This window comes from Lissotriton vulgaris, chromosome 12 (genome assembly GCF_964263255.1).
Source record: "Lissotriton vulgaris chromosome 12, aLisVul1.2, whole genome shotgun sequence".
Lineage (NCBI taxonomy): Eukaryota > Metazoa > Chordata > Amphibia > Caudata > Salamandridae > Lissotriton > Lissotriton vulgaris.
The window spans coordinates 247434220-247457898 of record NC_141700.1 but is presented as its reverse complement, the minus strand read 5'-3'; the positions used below and the strand labels follow the sequence as shown (position 1 = coordinate 247457898).

The following is a 23679-nucleotide window of genomic DNA, read 5'->3' as shown; positions in this document are numbered from 1 at the left end:
AGGGAGAGGCAATAATCCTCATTGCCCTTACACTCAACGTGCATTAAAATGCAAGACAATCTTCTCCCGGGAGCGCTGAGAGAAGGGGGGGATTACACCCTCGTTTTACGCAGAATGCATTTTAGAGGGGTACCTACTTGCCTAAAATCACACACATTCGCACTTGAAGAATAAGTCTTTACCTGTTCAAGGTAAAGAACGCATCTCCATGGGTAGAGTGCCCATGCTCTCTCAAGAAGATACATGCTCTCGAGGAATAGTCCCTAACATTACAGAGCACTGGGTCGAGGATGCGTGACAAAGGTGTAGTCCTTCATTCGGTTGCGTCAAGAAGTGCTATACATCAAGGTAGTGAAGACATTCATATCACTATATTGTTTAACACGCTGCCGCACCATCGCAAGTGTCCGTTTTCAAACTCCGTGGACTTCAGACCAGACAGACGTATTTTTTTAGGATGTCTGTGATTTGTCAGGGGGCCTACTTTTTTACGAAAGCTGAACACTCAACAGGAAAGTGAATTTCAAGTCTTCAGACAGTAATTGTAAGAGTAAGTCCAGTGGGATAACTCGATAGTTATGCATTGGAGTGAATGGGGGCGCTTTCCATAGGCATCCGTATACATTTTTCCAGGGGGGGGGGGTGTAACCTTGCAAATGAAGGGGCGTGGCTAATGTTAATTAATAGGGGCGGTGCTTAAATGGCAGACAATCAGGGTTCAGTAATATTCAGGCCAAGCTGAGAAAAAAAAGTGGCGAATTCTGCATTTGAAACTGGACAACAATTAGAGCACACATGCACCCTAAAATGACCCCCCTGGCCCCTTAAAACTCATACATTCCCTGATCTCTAAAATTAGCCACCTGGCACCCCAAAACCCATACCCGCCCTGACCCCTAAAATTGTCCCCCTGGCACCCCAAAACCCATACCGACCCTGAATCCTAAAATTACCTGACCCTTAAAATGTCCCCCCCCTTGCACCTCAAGACCCATACCCACCCTGAACCCTAAAATTATTCCCCTGACACCCATCCTTTAATCCATTTGTATTGGGCCTCTCGTTCTCCCATCTGGCTTTGAGTCTGTCCAGGTCTTTGTCTGAGATGTTGCTTCTTTTGGCCATTCCGTTCTATGGGAGCCTTACATATAGCCACAATAGTTATTATTATTCGACCATGAGACACCTATTTTATCAGCCTCATAAGAATGTAATCCTGAGGTGACCATGCTGAGAATAATTAAAGTGTCTTACCTGTTACAAGTAGGCGGGCCACTGGAATTATGCAGCAGGGGAAGGCTAAATTATGGGTCAGAGTTGACTAAGGAATGCAGCAAGAAAAGGTAAATTATGTGACATGATGCTGCACATTTTGTGAGTATTATTTAATTATTTTGACTTCTTTACACTTGTTAACACTGTCTGGGCATAGAATGCCCCTTATTGGTACCAGTTTAACACCAAACTATAGCAATAAGCAACAGAAAGGTAACCAATCAACCTTTGGAAAGGATCTTCCACTGTGCGCCAGCGCATGTTGCTGCTTTTTTAGTAGGTGTTGAGGTAGAATATATGTATTTTTTAATCTGCAGATAATGGATTATTTAGCAAATCAAAAAATATGAGAAAAACACAGCATCGGCACAATCGAATAATTATAGTAGCCCGACCCATAGGTCCCTGCAGAAGGAATCATAACCATCAACATACATATGAATGTTGTATGAATTAATGTAACGATTCAGAGAATTTTCTTTCATTTATCCAATGACAAGATAAAAGTTTTCTTTTGTTAACTTTTTCCATTAATTTATTTTTCATGTAATGCTGCAAGTTTTTAATAGCGGGAATAAAATAAAGCATACCCCGAGTGAATCTCTATTCTAATTGTGTACATATTTGTACTTACTTTTCTGGGAAAAGGAAAATCCTTTGCAATACGTTTCTGTTACATCACTGTTTTCAGCTCCTAGGAACCTTGTGATGGGAGCCTGCAGCCTCTTTAGTGTGAGTGAAAGTGTTCACGATGTCTGTGATGTTCATTTGTTTATCTAAGCAGCTACTATCCCTGCAGAATTTCTTACCACTCCCCAGGCCTGAAACTAACCTATGTCAATGGTATTAATATTTAAATAAACAATGAGGTACAGCCAACGAGACTTCATACCCCGTGAAACATTAGAGTGAAAAATGTATTTTTCAGTTCTTAATGGCCTGGGGTGGGCACGGGTATTTCTTGTGTAGGCCTGGCCCACCCTCTAGAACCTGGCCTAGATGGGAAGTATGCTTTAGCAGCTCAAACTGGCCATTGTCATTCTGTATGTGATAATCAGCCACACACAGAATGCAATGGGCGGGAGGGGCTGCGAGGAGGAGTGCGAGGCGCCCCTCAGGGAGTTGAGGCCTCTGGCAGGGACCAGCTGTGCTCCCTGCAAGGCCCAGAATTATGTACAAACTGCGTCCGTAAAAGCATGTGCGTCTGCAGTGGGGGCAAGGAGAGGCGCTCCGGGGAGGCAAGCGCCCCTCCTTGCCCCCCTGTGGACGCCCATGGCGCCTTTTATGGTTGGGGTCCCCTGCGTCTATATGTCTCCTTACCTATCCATTATTGTCTCCTACACGACTCTTGGGAATGTGAAGTCTAACAATAGATCACAGATTGATCGTAGAAAATTGTGCATGTCCAATCCTTATTCCTAGTTGATATGCAACACTAAGGAACAGGATTGTATTAATTCCTAATGCTTTCTTTGCCAAGTTGGTACGATTTCCCCTTTTTTTCATTTTTTTTTTTTTTACTACACAATGAACATACAAACTGCTAAAGTGATGGAACCATTTTGCAGTGACTACAGCCACTTTCCGCAAGCAGTACACATTGTACCTCAGGTTTTCATCATGGCTATTAGCGGAGTGTCTTCATGGCTATGTAAAGAAAACAAATAATTCTGCATGACCTTGACTTTCGTGTTACCGGTCAGTAGGCCCCCTTGTTTCTTATTTACTTTTAAAACCTGCATTGGCAAAACCAATTGGTCTGCCTTAACAATCCATGCGATTAAAACATATATATATAAATTGCAAGAATATACCACAAAGCAACCGAACTGTGGCATGCCAGATGCATGCTTCAAACATTTTAATTTAAAAAACCTTCACTGATATTACAGTCCTACCTATTGATGTTTTTTAAATAACGAGCCTTTCACTTGTGCTGTGAATTTTATTATTTATATTTTTAAGGAGACCAGAATATTTGACCACATAACCAGTTTCTCAAGTGACAGACACCTATAATGTTGCAGAAAGATCAAGAATTCAGTAGGTATAAGAAGAGCATGTGAATAGTAGGATAGGGCAGTAACTATATATAGGGAAAATGCAGTTTTAGATACTGCAGCTAGAAACCAGTTGTGAAAGGCCTCTTGTAAACAATACCAATATTTACAGTAGGCTTAGAGTCCGTCCACGCTTATCATTGGCTGGTTTTCTTGTCACACTCATTTGCTTCCTTATTATTCAATGGCCTTTTTACCTCTTCTTCTGTATGACCCTCCATGGAGCATAGCCTCATTACCATCCTTTTGATTGGATGATGTGTATCCTTCCATGGCTCGCCGTCAGTGAACTACTTTTTCCTCTTTCGGCATTCCATGAGCATGCATGTGTTTTTTGTCTCGCTACCTCATTTGCTGCTCCCCCAACCTGTGTTACTCTCCACCCCCTCTCATAGTCTGTAAAAGCACAACAGGTATATTTTTGCCATGATTTGATTAGAGAGCATACTTTAAAGATGTTTTTTTTTTTTGTCTCCAGAATGTTACGTATTGCATGAATGTTCATGTCTTGGCGTTCAAAGGCTTTTGTTACAAAGGGAGGGGAGGGGGTGGCTAATGCGCTCACTTAGCTAGCGGTTGAGGCAGAAGTGACCCGTGAGAGAGGCATCCTGCTGAAACGTGTCGGACACATGATTGTGGGGTGGTGAGTAGGCAGTGACAGTGTCTACAGCCACTGTGCTCGGCGCTGAGGCAGTTTTAAAAGCGTTTTAATTTTCCTCTGAAATTGCAACTTGCACAAGCGTTTGACGGGATAGCGATTTAGGCTTCCCTTTTTAACTTTCCTGTGCCACGTTAGTTTGCTGGCTTACCTGCTGTACCTGATGCCGGGGCTGATCTCTTCCCTCCTTCCCGCCCTGGTCCGACGCGGTGACTAGCACCGTTGCGCGGAGGGCGAGGAAGGTCGAGACTGCTACTTCCGGTGAGCGAGGGGACCGGTTAGCGGTCTAGTGCTCCTGAGGCACTCGCTCTGGGGCATTAAAGGCATTGAAGGAGCCGGCTCGCGTGGTGGTGAGTAGGCAGTGGCAGTGTCTACAGCCACTGTGCTCGGCGCTGAGGCAGTTTTAAAAGTGTTTTAATTTTCCTCTGAAATTGCAACTTGCACAAGCCTTTGACGGGATAGCGATTTAGACTTCCCTTTTTAACTTTCCTGTGCCACGTTAGTTTGCTGGCTTACCTGCTGTACCTGACGCCGGGGCTGATCTCTTCCCTCCTTCCCGCCCTGGTCCGACGCGGTGACTAGCACCGTTGCGCGGAGGGCGAGGAAGGTCGAAACTGCTACTTCCGGTGAGCGGGGGGACCGGTTAGCGGTCTAGTGCTCCTGAGGCACTCGCTCTGGGGCATAAAAGGCGGATGCATTTTCGGGAGCGCTGCGGGCGCGCCGAAGGCGCGCCTAAGTTAAGCCCGTCTGCGCCCGTCCGCGGCCGGTCGCGGCCCAAGGCCATTCCCTATGCCCCTCCGACAGGACACATACGCTGGAGCAGAGCGGATCTGCTGTCCCTTCGCAATAGGTGTGCTAGCAACCTGTGTCTGCACGGTATGAGTGCGGAAAAGAACTCCGGTTGTAGTTACTGCCAGTTCATGTTTGACCTGTCTAAAAAGACAAAAAGGCAGTATTACAAGCTGACCTGTGGCTTGTTGAATGTCCGGTCGCTACGCAAGCACAGACTTGATATTTATGATCTCCTCAGGGAAAAACATTAGGACTTAGTTTTTCTTACGGAGACATGGCTGGACTGCGACTCCACCCCTGAGGCCCTGGAAGCCATCCCGGAGGGCTATACCCTTGTAAGGCAAGACAGACCCAAGGGCAGAGGTGGAGGAATAGCCATTGTTGCTAGGGACGGCTTACGCTGCCTTTTGGAGCAGACTGTGGTCACAGATAGTGAGGCGGGCGCTTTCTCCATTCAAGTTAACAGGGGGTACACTGTGAAGGGCCTCTTGATAGACAGGCCACCTGGCCCATCTGCCAGATTTGTAGACAGCCTGGTTGAAAGTGTTACAGAGGCAGCCTTACGCACGGATAGGTTCCTGGTGTTGGGTGATCTCAACCTACACTTGGACGATCCTGTTAATAAGGTGGCAGGGGACCTATGCAAAGAGCTGAGTGCGCTTCAGCTCGAGCTGATAGGTGAATTTCCTACCCATCAACAAGGCCATTTGTTGGACCCTATTTTTGCCAACTGGGGACAAGTGGAGGCCCTGACCCCCGTACCTATCCCCTGGTCAGACCACTATCTGGTGCCCTTCTCGATTTCTATCCCGGGAGCTAGAGTATCGGAAAAGGTAGCATTGCATCGTCCGAGACTGAGATGGGATAACTTTTCCCTTGCCAGGTTTAATGAGGCTCTCATGGTGGGGGGTGGACCAGGGGGAGAGGATGTGGAAAAAGTCAACAATAACCTGGACCAGCGCATCTTAGCTGCCCTGGACCAAGTAGCCCCGCTCGACCAGATTAAAACAGAGGGACGTGCACTGAAAACGGCATCTTGGTTCAATGAAGAGGTGCGTAGGGCCAAGTCCGCGTGTAAACGTGCAGAAAGGCGGTGGAGAGTAGATTTCGCCACCCAAGCCAGAATGGATTATGTCTCAAGTAGGCGTAACTACCACAGACTAATTAGAAAGGCTAAAAAGGTCTACTATGACACCAGGATTGGGGAAGCTGAGAACTCTTCGAAGGAATTGTTTTTAATATACAAATCCCTCTCGGTGGGGAAGCCTGCAGCAGTCCCAGAGGAATTCTGCACGGTGGACAATTGCAACCGAGTAGCGGAGTTTTTTGCTAATAAGGTAGCAACCATCTATTCGGCTTTCCCCAGCCAGGCCATCATAGACCCCGAGATGGTAGAGGCACTCGAAGTAAGGGGAGTACAACGGGTGCTAACGACACTCGTAACCCCACCTACTGAAAAACTCATCCAGATTTGTGGGTCAATCAAATCAGGCTCCCCTCGAGATCCCACTACACCCAGACGCCTGTTGGGTAGTCTGCATGTCTTAGAGCCATATATCCGTCATCTCCTGGATATCTCGTTTGAGACTTATACTGTCCCAGATGCCTGGAAACGAGCGGTAGTTGTTCCTCTCCAAAAAAGCCCAATATCAGCTATGACAGATTAGACAATCTTCGCCCCATTTCCCTCTTGCCATACATGGCAAAGATTGCTGAAAAAATTGTAAACCTTCAGCTGATGGGCTTTGTAGAGGAAGCTTCCCTGCTCCATGACTCTCAATTTGGCTTCCGTCCACGGCATTCGACGGAGTCAGCATTGCTCATGGCAGTAGAGTCTGTACGGCAGGGAGTGGATGAGGCCCAAACCATGGCCCTGATCCTCTTGGACCTAAGCGCAGCCTTCAACACTGTAGCTCACTCCACCTTGCTACAGTGTCTGAATGACGGAGGGGTGTCAGGTCCTGCGCTTAGATGGATCCGGTCCTTCCTGTCAGGCAGATGCTTCCAAGTCCGCCAGGGAGATTGCTATTCCAGGGAGATTGGGTTGGGCTAGGGCGTACCGCAGGGCTCGTCCCTGAGTCCGACCCTGTTCAACCTATATGTCTCCCCACTGGCGGCCATTGTTGAAAGCTATGGAGTACGTCTTGTGTCCTATGCCGACGACACGCAGCTGGTAATATCCCTCTCGTGTGCACCTGGTCTAATGGCGGACAAGTTCAGAGTCTGCATGCAAGAACTGGCAGCCTGGATGTCCGCCAACTGCCTGAAGCTTAATGGCAGTAAGACCGAGGTGCTCGTGGTAGGGGGAGGCCCATTTGCTTGGTCGTCGGCGTGGTGGCCATCCTGCCTAGGGGAGGTACCTGTTCCCTGCCAGGAGGTAAGGAACCTGGGGGGTATGGCTGGAAGTTGATCTCGCCTTTGGCTCGCAGGTCAGCCGAGTGGTGGGGACATGCTTCGGAGTTTTAAAAACTCTGAGGAAGGTCTTGGATCTCCTGCCTATCACAGCACGACGGATGCTGGTGCATGCTCTGGTCACATCGCGCCTGGATTACAGCAATTTGTTGTATCTGGGGGCCACGGGAAAGGTTCTCAATCGCCTCCAGGTACTGCAAAATGCTGCCGCTCGCCTTGTTTTGAGGCTTCCCAGAAGATCTTCCTCCAGGGCAGCGCTCCAGGCTCTGCACTGGCTTCCGGTCAGGAGCAGGGTAGAATTCAAGGCTCTTGCCACATGTCATCGCATTCTGAGAGGCAAAGCCCCTGCCCCGTTACAGAGTCTGGTTACTTGGTACGAGCCTACAAGGAGCTTGCGATCCTCCTGTACAGGACTTCTGAAAATTCCCAAAATAAAGAAAGCACGCATGGGGGGCAGATCATTCAGATATCTGGCCGCGAAGCGGTGGAATGACCTGCAGCCAGAACTACGTCTGGAGCATTCAGAACCCTTGTTTAGGCGGAAACTTAAGACTCATCTCTTCAGACGCTAGGTAACTGTGATGGCTGTTTAGACTGTTACCCTACTTACCATAGCGCGGGGACACGCCTTTGGGCGTAAACCAGGCGCTTTATAAAACTCCCTAATAATAATAATAATAATGATTTGTTCGTTTGCCAACTATTCGATTTCATTTTGCACAGTAGTCCTGTGAGTGTTACTTTTGGATAGTGACATGACGGCTAAATTACATTTGTATATATTTTTTAAAAGTCAAAATAAATGAATTTATTTCTAAACATTTTTTCCATCTGGTTCTTTTGCGTCCCTGACTCAGTTATTTTCTATTAAAGAGTATTTTAGTACCAGTGGTTGGCCATGTGTGGTGCTGGACTTACCCCAGGTCTGAGCTGGAGTAAATTTATTGTGTGGTTACAAACAATTTACTATTTTAGTAAGGACACCAGTAAGTTAAAAACGGCATTCCAAGAGGAAACAAACTCTTAGGATCATGGCAGGAAGACTAATGTGCAAAGAAGATCAGTCGACAGACCTAGATGCAGGATCATTAAAAATCAATTTGCAATCATATTGAGTCATATGACCAGATAAAACAGCAAGGTAAATATAGGTGTTTTGCTAGCATTTAAAAACAATCTTCAAGTTAAAAGGATGAGTAAAAAGAGAATTTAAATTCACAGCAAAGTGCAAGTGGCTGGAAGATTAATATGCAAAGAAGACAATTCCGTGTACATAGATACAGAAACTTTAAAAATCAATTTGTAATCATATCGAATCAAACACCAAGATAAAGCAGCAAGGTAAATAGTTAAAGGGATGAATATAATAGACTATATATTTACAGCAAAGTTCCAGTTCAGGGATGGGTGATACGTTTTTCACACCTAGGGCAATCACCCGATGGGGGGCAGGGTGGTAGCAGTAATTTTTCACAGGCAAATCTGGGGTGTCCAACCGTTAAACTGCAGTAGGTAGCAAAGTACACTTGACACCCACTGTAATGATGGATAATTAAAAGGCAGGGGTAGGGGTGGGATGGGCCCATAAAACTGTGATCATATGAGAGGTACAGTCAAGCAGCATCCAGTGATGTGTCTTTGATGACGATTCACTCTGAGGCAGGCGCAGCGCTGACTCTTCAACCCGGTAAATATACAGTTGGAGTCGGGTATCGGCTGGGGGTTCACTAAGCGTGAGGGACCAGAGCTGCTCAGAGAAGGCCTATAGCAGCCAAGTTTATTGGCAGGTAAAACAACAAACTTGGCCTTCAGAATATTTGGGATGATGGTATTGCCTGGGTTAAGGGAGGCAATAATAGCCTGACAGCATGACCGAATCCCAGTTCATTCCACTCTCGTTTCTAAAGGGATTTACTTTCCTCTAGGGGGGATGTGCAGAGACAGACACTGTGTTGAAATGGTTACTTCCACAGACCAGAACCCCGGCATGTTGTTTCTTCCGCGGGCTTGCACCATTTGGCAAGATGTATAAAAGCAAGGGCATTCCCTGAGCCTGAGGGCCATGTCTCATGCCTTCTTGAGTTTAGAATAGGAGCAAAACAGGTAGGAGAAAGGAGACACTGGCTGATAGGAGTTCATGACTGCCCAGGCATGCTTGTGCTTAGCTGGAGTTGCCTTTTCATAGTGTATGAACAGAGGCGTACACATTTTTTAATGCATTGCTTTAAAGGTGGGTTGACTCCGATTGGAAGACCAGAGCTCACTCACGTTCAATGTACTTAGGCAGTCTTCAAGGTACAGAGGATGCGTTTGCCTGGGGACGCCAGTTTTAATTTCATCCCAAAGTAGTGCCTCTAAACAGCCACCCTTGGCAGCCCTGAGTTTGTGGCACAGATTTAGAAAGGTACCAGCTCTGGTTGACTGCTGATAATGGAGGCCCACTTCCAGCCTGATCTGGCTGCCAGACGAGGATCTCGTCAGCTGGAGGGCAAATTTATATATAATGGTGACAAATTTGTTTGGTAGTTAGCAATCTTTTTCCAATGGAATTTTATTACCATAGGTCAATGATTGCCCCATTGTTGCCCTGATTACTTCCAGGAGGGAGAAGAGACTTAGCCCCCACGCTGTATTTGATCACATTGACTGAGTCTTTAGGTTGACATCCAAGCTGTTGGTGGAGGTGTACGAGTGCATCGGTTTGACAGTCTATGCAACCCTACTCTTGTGTAGCTAAACAGCGCAAGGATATCTACATAAAGTAGATTGCTGATATGTTTCCCACCAATCTTTGGGGAGTGACTGTTGATGGTGTCAAGGGCTTTAGACCGATACAAAATAAATAACTCGATAAGTAGGGGGGCTAACACGCGCCCCTGCATTACACCCCTCATGGTGAGGGTTTTTCTTGATGCACAGGCTCCGTCTCCCAGTTTAAGTCGGATCCCGGTATTGGAGTATAGCTGAATGATGGACTCTAGGAGTTTGGATGGGATGCACTATTTCTCTTTTTTGGGACCAGAGTGCTCCCCTTGGTACTCTGTCAAACGCTTCCTTGAAGTCTATGAAGCAGCAATGTAACAAGGTGTGCGAGGTGATTGCTTTCTCTAATAGAATAAATATGTATAACCGATTAGATAATGTGCCAGATTTTGATGTAAATCAAACGGGAATAGCCCCTACGACTCCACCCATTCCTGAAGGTCCTTCAGCAGTAGACTGACATAGAATTTTGCTTAGTTATCCAGAAGCGCAATCAGTCTATAATTGCTATATTATGATTTAGGTCCCCTTTTGTAAATGGCTTGTATGATAGCTCCACGCCATGACTCCAGGATTTCTGAGCTCCTCAGTCCGTAATCAAAAAGCGATGAAAGCTTGCAACCCAGTAGAGAATGTATTGCTTGAAGAAGGCCTGGGGGAGGCTGTTGGGCCCAGGGACCCTTTGACATAACCTGTTGCAACCGACAGAGCAGAGATAGTAAATCTGCAAGGAGAGGGGACTGGCAGTCCTTGTCTTGGGGAGTGACAAGGGTGGTTGTTACGATTGGACTGTTCATTTGGCAATTTAAATCACCACTCGGATGCCCATTCTGATTAATAGGTGTTCGCGCAGCCAGTCCTGCCGGACCCGTTCACCTGCCTGTTTATCAGGGTTCAGAAGTTCCTTGAGTTGGTTTTCTTACTCTCACATAAGAAAATCGCCCAAAAGTAGTTTAAGCGTCTACATTTCTCTGTCTGAAAATCTTGCTTGTAGTTTGTCTGCGCCTGCTTAAATGTTAGCATTTGATTGTTGCACCTGTGGTTCTTTCAAGATTCTCTCATGGGATGTGGGATTTCCTAAGGCGTTTAATTGGTGCCGTCTGTAGAAATGACTTATTAATAGAATACTACTGAATGGTATTGATCTAGCAGGTTAACAGCAACCCGTAATCTAACACCACATACTCACCTGGGCTCATAAATTCATTCATAACACACTGGTAATAACCATTGGGGTCATGTTTTTGTAATTCTCTAGGTTAGTTATCTCTAGTCCCTAACTAATCTTTCACTGATCAAAAGTTCTTTCCTCTGGTCAATGGGCCATTAGTTGGAACTAGTTGATGGTGAAATGACATAAGATTTCAATATGCTTACACATTAGAAATGATCAGAGTCTAGATGTATTTTTAAAATTTATCTCGGATTACATTTATGTGAACCACTTACACAGTACAGAACCAACTCCGTTTCTCACAGGAAGGAAGATTCAATAATCAATCAAATGCATTCATTTATACTTTATACTGCATGAAAAAGGGAGAGGATGGAGAGAAAAGCACGTAAGCGCATACACAGATATATTTATAATTGCCAAGAATTGTGTGAAAACCAACTCCCAGGCATAGGAATTGGAAAGGGTCCACCAGGAAAGGTCTGGCGAACAAAGACTTTAAGGACAGACGGCCTCTCTCACCGACGCTTGCGCAGCACCCCTCTCTGGCACTCTTCCTCCTCAAGATTCTTCTGCGTTCTTCTAAATTAATTGGCTTAATAGTTTGATTCTTCTTCTGCAACACTCGTCATGCCGACAGCATCCCGGTATGGACTTCAGCATCTCTGTCTGGAACTAACTTAACTGACTAAAAGCCACCTCAATTATACCTTTCTGTAAGCTGGTACCACCCCTTAATGTTTAAAACTTATGGAATTTTTTACTCTGATTAGGCAGGCAAGGGGAGGTAATCATCACACTTTGCTTTTCCCCATAATTTTCTTTCAGCTCTTTGATTAAAATCCCTACCCCTTAAGTTTTATACATCAGTCTTTATTCCCACCCGTATTCACAATGTAATTGTCACATATTAGAGGGAAAAAAACAGTAGTTCTCATGCATTTCAGTGGACTGTCGTTCCGGTTCCCATAAAAGTAACCATTCGCAGCCTTGGCCGATGTCCAAGTTGACTGCGTCTTCCAGCTTGGATTCACTGCGCATGTGCAGTAGAGCAAGAGGGAATAGACTGTGGTTCATCTCTAAAGGCCCATAATAAGCACTATTAGAAAAGTCAAAAAGACAAATGTTCAAATCAAAAATAAATGGTTTCACTGTATACCCCCTATCTCTAAAATCCCATTTACTTATTATTACTCTTCCCGCATTAGTAGAATAGCTGAGTTTAGTTTTTTAGCAAGCAGGTGGCAAGCATGTGAGTTTCAATTGGCTATTTTATTAGCTACTGCGCAAGTGCAGAAAGTTCCCTCCAAGCAAAGATACTTCCTACTACATAGATGCAGTAGACGCATGCACACTAAAGCGTTTCGGTTTGCGGCCATTTTTAGAATCACACTTGGGTTACTGGTTAGTAAGCCTGTTTGACTTGCAGGTTGATGTGAAAGTGTGGCGAGGTGCTTTAGCGAACAGCACTGGGCTTTCAGTTTGGGCCGATGATAGAGCGTGTGTTAAGTGGTTGGGGCTGCTTTGTTTTTTTGTTGGGCATGGGGCACCTTGTTCATTTTTTGGTGAACGGTGGAAACAAATTGTGTGTATCAGAGTAGGAGGTACTACAGATTTTTTCGACTGTTTCCGGCGGGGCTTCCTTTCCCTCTTGCTAAGGGTATGCGTCGTGGGCTGGATTGCGCCTGAGTCTATGATCCCGGAGACCAGCTGAGACGCCAAGGTGGAGGTGACGGCTGAGGTGAATGCAAATGGTGAGTTTGCCTGCTCAGGACTCTAGCTTATTGTCAAGATATGCCCATTTGATAGGAGAGACTTCAGATCTTCATGGGCGCGGAAACAATTTACATTTGTCTGCCTTATGGGGATGATCGGTCAGGGGTCTGCAAGCTCAGAACTAGAGCCAATTGATACAATACACATGTGTGGGAGTGGTATGTTGGGAGCTTCAGAGGCTTGAAAGGAAGTTGCTTTTGCCGGTGGTTGACTTTGCCCTGAATTGGCTGTGAGCCTTCTGACCTCCGTTTAAACAGCTTTTGGAAACGTTGGTAGTGAAGACAATTTGTCTATAATAGGGAAAAAGCAGCAGACGGATTGGCAGTCGAGTGCGCTCTAAGGATTAACTTGTGTAAATTGTCAAGCTTGTTGTCCAACCCTGCCATAAAGACAGCAAGTGAGTTCAGAAGATCAACTTGAAGATCCAGCTTATCAAATTGATAATTAAGAGCAGAGACAGTAGATTGAAGTAGATTGAAGTGTCAGCAAATGTTGCGGCCAGATGGAGCAAGTGGTGGGCCCTGGAGGAACTTGAGGTGGCTTTGCCAGGTGAACCAGGGCTAAGAGGAACAGCGACCGCTCCAGAACAGATTGATCATTCAGTTCTGTGACAGTGGGTCTAAGTATGGGTTGCAGAGGGCACCTGAATTAGATGCTTTTTTTTTTTAGAGAAATTAGGGCTACATTCCCAGCTGAAGCCCTAGTCCATTGACCTGCTGGTGTGCTAAAGGGGGAGTCTGAGCTTGGCTTCGGAATAAATTCTAGCCAAGAATGGGTCACTGGGTCGAAATGGGCATCTGTTTGAGAGCTCTGGGCGTCTAGACTGGTTATTTCAGCAGATGGAGTCGAAGTTGTGTAATCAAGTTCTAGTGCTCTGGAAGGGCAACTTCTCTCTGAGGGGGATGGCTTGGTGAAGGAGCTAGCAAAAGGCTGCAGGAGGGGGTGGGCACCGAAGAACAGTGCTAGGAAATGGTTAGTGGGCTTAAGGCTGGTAGGGCCAATGGAACCGAATAATTCTTAGACCCAACCTTCTGAGCCTCAGTGACAACACCACTGGTATCCCGCTTGATGTCTAGGTTTGGCAATGTCAGCAGGGCTGTGTGGCATATAGCTTGAACTGAAAGCGTCGGGCGGACTCAGCTTGGACTAGGCTGGTGTAGGCAGAGACCTCTCCCTTCTTCCCTTTCTTTACAGGCATCTGTTCCAGCCACTGTAACTGGTTGAGGGGACTGAGTGCTCAGGGGTTGAGTATCCTGCCCGACCCCTGGGGTTGGCTGGATCATGATTAGGGACAGGGATTCAATCGGAAAGCTGTAGATTCGTTGGGGCAGGTGCAGACATGTGAGCCAGGAGCTGCCACCTTAACTTTGAGCCCGGGGAGATGGGGGGTGGGGGGGGGGCTCCCCATTCGGCGCAGGATTCGCCTGACTTGTTCTTCCTGCGCTTCAAGGCTATTGGTGGCTCTCTCCTCATCCTTCCAGACCTCATTAACCCTTCATAGGGTTCTTGACTCCTCTGGGCTAGGAGAAAGCTTCCCAGGCTAGATATTCTCTTCCCCCAACTGCTGCAACTCAACCTGGGTGATGTCCTCTGGCTGAATTCTGGGTGGGCCCAGGCATGTTGTGCATGGATGACATTGTCGAAACGGTGATCGAATGCTGCTTATTTTGATCTCGACATGAGTGGAACGGTGGGCAGCTCTTTGGAATTGCTTACAGGGCGTTGAAAAGTGTGAAAGTTACTGAGTTGCTGATCGTGGGGGGGGGGGGGGGGTGATTGGGAGTAGCCACTGTGATGTTATGAAGCTAGAGGGGGTTGGTGCCAGCGGCCACGCTGCGTTCAAGTCGCACCGACCTAATGCCAGATGATTCCATACAACGGGAGGATATGCTGCAACGTAGTGCTCCAAGGCACCAACCCTTGCTCTCCAAGCAGTTTCCACAGCTACTGCTGCTAAAGCATTTGCACAACTTGCTGCTCTCCTGGCGAAGGGACAGTCTGTGGTACTTCAGGTGCGAAGTGTATGCCAAGCTCCCCCCCCATTCACTTCCTTCCTTAACGTGCGCCGGAGGCCAGACCGCAACGCCAGACCCTCACCAGCAGTGAAGGGTGGCTGGGCTAAGCCACAGGCTGGCAGCCAAGCGGCAGAGGCAAGGCAAAGGGTGAGACAGCTGAGCTGCCAGATCACGGACAGAATGGGGGTTTCAAGGGCCCAAGAGCTATACTGAAAGGCTCCGCTGGTTTAATTGCACTGTGCCGCGTTGGCGGCACTGCTGGCCACACTGGCAGCACCGCACCAGACTACCCTGGACCCAGCCAGGGGGTTGGGGGCCAAGCCCAGGCAGGAAAATGAAAGCGATGGAGCAGTACCTCCTCATACCTCACAGAATCTGAGACATGTGACATCAGTGTGTCTGCATTTCTGAGAGGCAGAGGAATGGACAAGCAAGGTGAAGGGCAGTCTTTCACAAGCTATTAGCACATCACTCTGTCTCTTCAGCCCTGCTTCTTTAATATTGTCACACATTAATAGTTTTTAATTTTCAGTTGTTCTCTCAGACCTTGAAGAGTTTCAGTGCAGAGAGTTTTACTGAAAGCGAGCTGTTTCACACCTTAAAATTCCTTATTTTCTTGATAAGCTGTGTGGGGATATTTCTCTTTACCCAACGATTTGTGTGAACTGAGCCATTCTTTCTCTACTCACCCCTTGCTCTTCCTTGCGCACTCTCTCTTTCTTTCTCTCTCTGTATGTAAATGTAGATTATATAACAACCATAACCCAAATAATTTAGTCTATAGTATCCTATTTTTACCTTATTAGTACATCCACTGATGTATATGATTGTCAAAACATTCCTAAGGTGACATTGCAAATTCCATCTTAGATAAGATACAATATAGAAGGACTACTTCTTATAGAGAAACTTCACCCTGGTCGCGACTCTGATCCAGATGAGCAGTCTCCTTCAAGACTCCCTGAGGCTCTGCGAAGCACTCCATTCTTCCTTCATGAACTGGTGCCAGGATTATGTTCTTCTGTAGACACAATTTCCTAGCTCTTGGCCTTCTGCTTGAAATAGCTGACAAGCTATTGTCTTTATTTAAAAGACAATAAACTCTGTTGTCCAGGTATGCGCACCACCTCCGAAACTCAGGCTTATTATTTATCCATCTTCTAGAACTAGCCTAGCACTTAGAGATAGCACAGTGAAGGTTTAAGGGCTATATATTGTTGTTACGATTTTCCCTGTTTTCACTGATATTGAAACGCTTGGGTTATTTTTGTTAACTTTTTTGATGTTAACAAGGTTATGTGACTAGAGCCTGGCATTTTAAAATAAATATGGTGACATATATATTCAGTTTCCAATGATCTTGAGTGTGTAAATCATTAACAAACAATTGTTTGGATTACCACTGCTCCCTGTTAGTAACCCAAAAACATTGACACCACCTCATTTGTATATTGGGTGGGGTTCAGCAGGGCTATGGTAACCTGTCTTTCATATCAGCGCTGGTGCATTGCATTGGACTAAGTTCACTAACAATCCAGTGAACCACAGGGGATCCCCATGCCCTCCTTAGACATCTAAACCTCCTAGATAACCCCTAATGACTTATCCAGGTTTACATCACCACACTACTCATTATTCCTATGAGTCTGCCCAAGAGAGAGTTTCTGTGATAGTCCTGTCTGTATGGCCTTTCCCATTATACACGTTAGAATGGTATTGTAGAGCAAACTCTCCTCTCACCCTGGTCCAAAGAAATATTTTTAAAGAGACTACTTAGTGATTTTGCCATACTTTGCTGAGTTTTTGGCATCTGCCCTTTTTTTTGTCTGCGTTGTGTGTGTGTGGGTGGGTGGGTGGTGTCAAAAACCTTTGTTAATAACAGTTTGCTAATAATTGTTTGTGACCTTTTGTGCATAGTTTCATTTGTACAAACTCGAGAATAGTAAGGTGAGCGTTTTTACATATACTCCCACTGACTTAACACATAGTTGGCGCTCCAGTCACGCGCCTACGCGTAGAACAATGCTGCGTTCAACCTAATACAGTAAGTGAGGTGAGCAGCCTAGTTTTCATCAGCTACCCCATCACGTGAGTCTGTGTGTCAGACGCACACGCCATGCTAACACGTTTGGATTCTCATCATCTATGGTAGCAATAGTAGACCTCGCTGGATCAATGAATCTGGATTTCTCTTCCATTGTATTTGCAAAATTTTCAAAGTGGTCTGTATAGCAGGAATATTTTATCTGACTTTAATTTTTTCTTGCACCACCGTACAACTGAAGGGCTTTGATTTCTTATGCATGACACAGATCGCTTGATGCAGTTAGTTGTTTATGCCGTGGGGGGATAGTAAAGTTTAATTTCCCAACTCCCTCTATTTCCATTAATAAAGGTTGTCTCTGCATCCTTAAATTACTATCCAGAATGCTAACCAGGGGCCCTATTCTGTATAGGAATCCTATGGAAATTAACATGGGGAAAACGCGTTTTGGGACCCCCCTTTTTTCTCGGCCCCAGCATAACGAATCACCCAGAAACTTTCTAGGTAAAAAAAAAATGTGTGTGTGTGTGTGTGTGTATGTATATATGTATATGTATATGTATATGTATATGTGTATGTATATGTGTAAATATATATACACACATTGATCTGCAACGATAGAACACAGCACCACCACAGAGTGAATTTAACAGGGTTATTTTTATTATCATTTTAGTACACACCACAGTGCATCATTTTAGTACACACCACAGTGCATCAAAAATAGGACGGCCTACGCGTTTTGCCTTCTAATATATATATATATATATATATATATATATATATATATATATATATATATATATATATATATATCCAACAAGAACGTCGTCTCAATAAGTTTAAAAGACAACAAGTCGAGGCCCAAACTGCATTTAAAGTGAAGTTTATTTGACGATCACACCCAACGCGTTTCGCAGCCGCTTGTTCACGATATATATATATATATATATATATATATATATATATATATATATCCGAATCCCCTCTGCAGTGCCCAGCCGGAACACAGCCAAAGGACCGAAATACAGACTCCAATTTTTGTGGAAATGCAGGTCTTTTATTTTTAAAATGTTGTCAGACGCGTTTCGAATACCTCCGTATTCTTTCTCAATTGACAAACAGATGGTCCGCTTTTAGTTTTTATACATTTTTTGGTGCGATGCTTTCACCTCATCTAAGTGCTAAAAATAGAAGAAATACTATATACATATGCCTGCTGGGTCTTGTAGTTTTAAGTCAAAACCTCAAGTTAATTTCATTGCATATTTATTTGAAACAACATAACAGCATCAATGCTGGTTCATTGATGATGTATAAAACATAATGCACAAATGTATTGGTGTCTCAGCACAAAGCATATTATACTTACAGATTGGCCATTTTTTGTGTATAATTCAGTTGATTTGCATGAATGCACCCATAACATACAAAAAAATATATATATCTCTCTTTTAAAAAAAAATATATATATATACATAATAAATATGCATGTTATATACAATATAAAAATAGAAATATGCTATAAAAATATTGGTACTTCACAATTGACTACACATATATATCGGAATGAATTCCATAATTTCATAGGGGCCTAACCTCATTAATCTGAACTAGTCAAGATATATATATATTCACTTAAAAAACCATAGTTGGGAGTTAGCATTTAAAAAACCTTTTGAAATTCATTGAAAAAACCATAGGTTTCAGGCCTTATATAGTTAGGAATTAGCATTTAAAAAACCATTGAAATTGCTCCTATATAGTTAGTTGTACTAACTATATTTCGCACACCCGCAAACCACTGCTGATGATGTCACATATTACATCATTCATGACATGGTCAGTGACATCACTGATGGCATCTCAAATGACATCATCCAGTGAATGTGGTTTGCTTCGTTATTTAAACATGCATTATGTATATATCAATTTGCATTGAAGTATGAGTGGATATATAAAAATAAATATTTGGATGGAGGACTTTAACAATTTATAGTGTCTCACTAAATATAGTGGATAGTGACTAAACTGTGTGAATATCTGTATCACTTTGTCAGTTGTTGTGTAAACTGGTTCTCCAGTTGGTTACTAGCTATGTGAAAGTCTATATTAATTATTGATTAGTTAACTGAGTATTTGTATGGGAGAGTGAATGTGTGTGTGTGTGGTTCGGTGGATGGTGTGTGACTGCCCAAAGATGTGTGAATAGTTGATTCAGTAGATACACTAGAAAAATAAAAGGCAGTGTATGTGTCAATTGTTGTATATAAATAAGTATACATAAGACTCAATGATTGTGTGTGTGACTGTATGGATAACTGTATACTTGTAATAATGATTGTATTCTACACTAAATTTGACTTACTATCTATATAAATAGATGAAGTGGTGTTTGTATAAGTGTGTAGCTAAGTAAGTATGTAAGTATGATCCATTGTTTGCATAAGTGAGTAGGATAACTTCATATGTGAATAGGTTGTGTTTTGGTGTGTAATGTCGATATAGGTGTATAAGTATTTTTGATAGTGTTCTATTGATCATTGACAGCATGTATGAGTGAATCTACAGGTAAGTGATTAGATGTGTGTATACATCTAGGAATCAATGAGTGGGTTTTTAGATACTTGTATTGCTGTGTCAATGGATTCAAATATGATACTCTGTATTTTACAAAGAGTGATGAAAGATTTTACTAGTGTATGAAAAGGTGTATGTGATTGTCACGTGGATGATGTCATCATTGAGGGGGGGGTGTGGCTTGGATGCCGAGGAGGTACGCTGCGTGAGCCCGGAGCTCCGCGCCCCATCCCAGATATCATCCTGATTATCCACGCGAATTCCAATGAAAATTGGAAAATCCGTGATTTAAAGGCATCACGGAAGCAGCGGCGCTCAGAGTGGACGACCTGGAGCTGTTCCTCGTCCTGAAAATCGACCTCAAATAAATGCATTGGATGAGCTGCCGTTGATCTAAGATGGCGTCCTGATGCCTGCACAATAGCCGCAGTCGACGGAGGTGGTTTGAGGCCTGATTCTCCTGTTGATCCAGTACTGGCGGTGACTACCAGACCGGAGGACCTCCCCATATCTTATCGACACAGGTGGCCTTTCCTCGATTTGGTGGCGAGCTACGGGGACACACGACCATAAGCTGATTCTTTGAGGGGGCCCCAAAATGGCGGCGGCTCTGTGACGCCGATCCCGACTCTCCGCGCACAGACTGGCATGTCGAGACCCCGCTGTGGCAGAGGACTTCCGGGAACGGACCCCACGGGTGCGATCGGAACAGCGTCCAGAGTTCCTCAGGTGTCTTAGATCCCAGATCCTATCGCCCGGGGGGCTATCCGGTGGCGAGGCCCTGCAGCGCGGAGACGGCGAGGAGAACAAAGGGGATCCTGAGAACCAGTACCTACTGCAGCCAGGATGGTGAAACCGAAAGGGAAGGGGGACGGTGCGGCTGAATCAGAAACGATGGATGGAGCGGATCGAGACCAATCTGCTCTCCAGCGTATGCAAGACCCTATCTTAGAGGCCATCACGACCACGAAAGACGCCCTGCAACAGGACATCGCCCAGGTGGCGACGGGCTTAGGTCTCCTGAAAGCGGACCATGACAAGCTCAAAGACAGAGTTAAGGATATGGAGATATCTATTCAGAAGTTGGTCCCGGGCCATGCAGCGGTGAAAGCACAGATGGCGGATGCTTTGGACTGGCTGAAGGTGTTGGAGAGGAGGGCAGAGGATGCGGAAAATAGGAGTAGGCGCAACAATGTTCGCCTCGTAGGCCTTCCGGAAAAAATTGAGGGCGGTGACATGGTGGGCTACCTCGATAACTGGCTACGCACTGAGGTGGCGCCAGAGGGACTATCTCCTTTCTTTTCCTTAGAACGGGCCCACAGGGTTCCAGCCCGACCTCCGGCCCCGGGCCTGCCGCCTCGCCCGGTGGTGATTAAGCTACTACACTACAGAGATCGAGACTGGCTCCTACATAGGTCGAGGGAAGCAGGACCCTTTCAAGTTGACAATCACAGAGTCACCCTGTTCCCGGACTACACTTTTGAGACCCAACGACTCGGGCCAATTTCCTGTCGCTCAAGCGTGAGCTCCGTGGGGAGGGCATAAAATACTCCCTTCTCTTCCCAGCGAAGTTGAGAGTGGTGGGGGACGACAAGTCGCTTTTCTTTACTACCTCGGCGGACGCTTGGGCCTGGTGGGACACGTACAAAGCTGGTACGGACGGTGCCAGGGCCAGGGAGGAAGAGGCTAGAGAGAAACAGCCGATCAGGAAGTCGCAACGTATTCGCAAGAATCGGCGGAGAACTGGGAAACCATCGGTGTCACAAACGGAAACGGAGAGGAAGGCAGCCCTACAGGCGGTGGTGGACCTCTCTAGCACTGCAAGGAGCCAGTCCGGGAAGGGTACGGACTCAGAGGAGCAGGGCACGGGATCGGAGACGGGACTCTCGGAATTCGGAGGAGCCAAGGGCCCCATCGTCACGCCTCAAACATCTGGGGAGATACTCGAGGCATGAAATGGTGGATTGGAGGAGCGACCTGATGGTCAGACACTGGGGCGCTGTGCCCGTGTGCACCGTTTACTACTGTATGGGACTTCGTGAGTCTTTCATGGGGGGATCTTGGGGCGGGATTTGCGGGACTGATTTGTTTTGACGTACTCTCTCGGCAACGGCCCGCGCCCTACTGGCCCTTAAGGTCATCGCAGTGGAGACTGCGAGTATTAGTGCCTTTCTTTGAGGGGTAATTTGGTTGAGACAGTTTGGATGGGTTCACTTCCAATTGCGGGGGGGCCTGTCCTGGGGGGGTGGGAAGCGAGAGTAGTTGGGGTTGCTCAGGTTGGTTTCGGGGGACTGTGGGGTTTGTTTGGAGTGGGAGGGGGGGCAGCATTATGTTGGCGCAAGCGCATGGTTGTTGGCTGTAATTGTTCTGGCTGTGGGTGCAGGGGGATATGGCTAACACAGGGGCTTTGAAATGTGTGACCTGGAATGTGCGGGGTCTCATTACCATGGTGCGTAGACACAAGGTCCACGCATATCTGAAACGTAGGGGTGTGCATATAGCTTTTCTTCAAGAGACGCACCTCACCAAGCAGGAGGGAATAGCGCTACAGAGGAGGTGGAGGGGGCAGCTCTTTAACACAACGTATTCGGCCTTTGCGAGGGGGGCATTGATTTGGATAAGTGCGGGGGTTCCCTTCCAGGTTACTAAAACAATAGTAGATCCAGAGGGTAGATTTGTGGCTGTGGAGGGGAGACTTAGGGGCCGGATAGTGTCTCTTTGTAGCGTGTATGCTCCGAATGTGGATTTGACCGCTTTCCTGACAACACTTTCAGGTAAACTGGCGAGTTATTTGGCAGGGCTGATGGTCATGGGTGGAGATTTTAATTCGGTGGTGGATACTGATTTGGATAGATCCCATCCCCCATTGCACGCCTCCCCAGTACACAGGGTGGTGAAACGCCGACTAGAGTGGCAGGAGAGCTGGGACCTGGGGGACGCCTGGAGGACACTGCACCCCACTGCGAGGGATTACTCCTTTCATTCTACTTTACATGACCTGCATGTTAGGTTGGATGTGTTTCTGTGCTCTTCGCATGTGCTCTCAGCAGTGGGCAGCGCGGAATATCTGGCCTGCACGTTGTCTGACCACAACCCTCTGTTGTTGTCCCTGAACTGGATGATGGAAACCAACTGTGTCCCGACATGGCGGCTGCAACCTGATACATTGGATGATTTGCTTTTTAGGGAGGCCTTAGGGGAGCGAGTGGCACGTTATTTTGAGGAGAATAGTGGCTCCGCCTCCACTAGGGCTGTGGAGTGGGATGCGTTTAAGGTGGTGATCAGGGGTCACTGTATCGGGAGCGCTGCTGGTGCTCGTAAGACTTTATTGGATGATCTTGAAAGAGTGGAGCGGCGGTTGAGGGAGAAGGAGAGGGAGCGCCCGAATCACCCTGAGCTCCAAGAGGGGGTCAGTGGCGCCAGAGAAGCGCTAGCGGTGGAGTTAGAGGTTGCGTAGCTTCGACCACAAGGTATATCTGACGAGGGCGCATGCGGAGGGCGATAAGGCAGGGTCGATGTTGGCGTGGCTTGCCAACCCGACCAGGCGGGGTGCTCCAATCATGGTGGTTCAGGAGGAGGGGGGCGGGCTTTGCCACACCCAAGCCGGGATCCTGGATAGGTTCAGAGCATATTATGAGGGCCTGTATGAGAGCGGGCTGACGGGCGGGGCGGGAGAATTGGAAGCCTTCCTCGGAGGGTTGCAGCTGCCACCGTTAGAGAAATCGGAAGCAGAGGAGCTGGGTCGGCCTATAACGGTCGGAGAGATAGGGAGTGCAGTACCCTCTTGCGACCCAAAGATGAGGGAGGCATGGCGGTGCCTGATTTCGAATGCTATTACCTGGCGGCTCAACTGCAGACTTTCACACGGGAGGTCGCGAGGGTGTATCGAGGCCCGGAGCATTCTAAAGATGAGGGCACTCCGCGGCATGTGCTGGCGTATATCACGCTGCACCAGAAGTTATTGCTTAAGGATCTGACGGTGGAAGAGCAGACGTTCCGACTTTGCTGGAACAGGGCGCGTAAACGAGCGGGAATCCGCCGCATGTATGCTCCGGAGATCCCGCTGGGAATGGTCACAGCCCTTCCTCATGGTGGAGACTGGTCGAGACTGCTAGGTTGGGAGGAGGCTG

At 46.5% G+C, this 23679-nt stretch overlaps 1 protein-coding gene across 1 annotated transcript in view; it reads left to right on the top strand.

Annotated features, from left to right (window-relative positions):
* PLA2G15 (phospholipase A2 group XV) overlaps window positions 1-23679 on the top strand; it is a 146525-nt gene that overhangs the window by 518 nt on the left and 122328 nt on the right. The gene's annotated exons all lie outside the window — the stretch shown is intronic.